The sequence below is a fragment of the Tenrec ecaudatus genome, chromosome 8, assembly GCF_050624435.1.
Source record: "Tenrec ecaudatus isolate mTenEca1 chromosome 8, mTenEca1.hap1, whole genome shotgun sequence".
NCBI classification, from domain to species: Eukaryota; Metazoa; Chordata; class Mammalia; order Afrosoricida; family Tenrecidae; genus Tenrec; species Tenrec ecaudatus.
This window is the reverse complement of record NC_134537.1, coordinates 158,472,656-158,475,237: the sequence shown is the minus strand read 5'-3', so window position 1 is coordinate 158,475,237 and position 2,582 is coordinate 158,472,656.

The window sequence follows — 2,582 nt, the reverse complement described above, 5'->3', positions numbered from 1 at the left end:
AGTTCCTAGATAAGTGCAGTTCTTAAATCTCAGCCTCAAAGCAGCAAAGGTGGTTTGCTGGGCTGCATGTACAGAACTGTAATTTTTTTGGCCAAACAAAGCAGCGGCAAGAAACTCAGAAACTGAACAATAGAGATAGTGGGGGAACTGAAAGAAGCAATTCCAAAATTCGATACATCAACCTCCCTGACTGAACCCTGAATGACGTGGGCAAGACACCAATTACAATTAACTGAGTTAAAGGTGAAATGTAGGGACTCCCATCAAGCTGCTGCAATAGTGGATAAAGAAATAAACAAATAATCAAAGGCTCTAGAATCTCCAAAATACACATCGCACTCAGTGGAGAGAAATTGAAAGTATTCCCTTGGCTTCCAGGAACAAAATAAGAATGTCTTTAATCACCACTCTTATTAAATATTGTGCTGAAAGCCTTAGCTAGAGCTATTAAGGGACAAAGGGAAATCAAAGGTATCTAAATTGGCAAAGAAGTAAAACTCTATTTGCAAATGATAAGATTTTACTCCTTGAATACCACAAGGAATGGACCAAAAAAAAAAAAAAAGAACTAATTGAAAGAATCGGCAATGCAGCAAGGGAAAAGCTCAACATACAGAAATCAGTCGGATGCCTACACAGGAACAAAGACTTTGAAAAAGAAAGGAGGAAGGCAATAGAAGGCATAATTGTCATAAAAGACTTGAAATACTTAGGAATAAATGTAATCAAAGAGCAAAAATAGGAAGTAGGGAATGTTGTAAATGGTGACAAAGCCTGTGTGCTACTTGCAGGGCTATAAAACAGTATGGCCACTGCAGAATGTGGACTGATTCTTTCTCGATGAATAGGAATAACATGGGGCTCAGTTTTCCATCTACTGTATCCTAAAGAAATGACAGTAGCATGCCATTTATCTGATACATGAACAGGACATCTGATAGCATGAACAGTTATCTGATGATACATGAACAGGACATCTGATACATGAACAGGACATCTGATAGCATGCCAATTATCTGATACATGAACAGGACATCTGATACATGAACAGGACATCTGATACATGAACAGAATATCTGATACATGAACAGGACATCTGATAGCATGAACGGTTATTTGCATACCCATGTTAATCCAACACCATTCTCAATTGCAAGAAGATGAAAGTTGACTAAATGTCCAGTAATGGAAGAATGGATAAATCATATTGCATATAGACACACAATGAAACGATTAATCTATGGAATACCCTATGACATGAATCCTAGAGGACATTGTGCTGAATGAAATTTATCAATCATAAAGGGACAATTATCATAGGAGACCACTGTTATAAAAAATCAACAAATGTTTTTTACATTTAACGAAATTGAGTAAACATTTGCTAAGAGTCAGAATCATATCCATTGCGGTGTTTGCTGCTGTTGCTGTTGCTTGTTTGCTAGTTTTATACTTAGAGTCATTCTAAGTCTTCACAGAGCGGTCAGCCTCTTTTTCTTCCTTGGACCATCTGCTGGGTTCAAACTCTTCACCTTCTGGTTAGCAGCCCTTCTGATCTACAAGAGGCAGAGAAGGGCATAATCTCAATCTGATTGAAGTATCTGCAAATCGCAAATATTAACATTTAATTCATACCACATGAAACATTACCTCAAGCTGAATCACAAATGAATATAACAGTTAACAGTATAGTTATTGTTAGTTGCCTATGAGTCAGTTTCACCCAATAGGACAGCAGAACAAAACTCACAGTGGTTCGTACGCGTGAGCCCATTGTTGCAGTCACTGTGTCCATCCGCCTCGCTGAGGGCCTCTTTCCCTGCCCTCTATTTGACCTCGCATGGCATCCTTCTCCAGTGATTGGTCTCTCCTGACCACATGTCCAAAATGCATGCGACAAATGCTTGCCATGCTGACCGCTAAGGGGCACTCTGACTGTGCTTCTTCCAAGATGGGTGAAAGCGTCCGTGGTGCTTTCAATACTTCTTGCCATCACCACGTTTCAAATGCACCAGTTCTTCAGTCTTCCCTATTCAGCGTCCAGGTTTCACATGCAGATGAGACCACTGAAAATCCCACGGTTTGAGTCAGGGGCATCTTAGTGGACAGAGTAACTTCCTTGCTTTTCAAAATGTTTCTTGAGAAAACAAATACAATTTATTTAATTTTAAGCTCTTTAAGGAACAAGCAAAGGAACAAAAACGATTTTTAAAATTCCAATACACTATTTGGAAAAATATTTGAAGGTAGAAAAGGATAGTCACTATTATAAATTAAGTGTAAATTCAGTGAAGAGTTGTTTTGAAGGCTAAGAACTCTCACAACTCAACATAAAAAGATGAATTAATCAATTAATGAAAGGAAAAATAGTCCAGCTTTTACAAAAATATATAATAATTATCAACTTGAAGAGCTGGAATTTATAGAAAACATCACTGAAAAAGAATATACATTTTTTTCATAGGTACGTGGGCATTGACTCAGACAAATTGTATTCTGCAGCAGAAGACAATAGAGGAAATGTAAATGATCAATTACGGAACTAAATTATAATTTAGGGTAATACACAAGTAAATGAATAA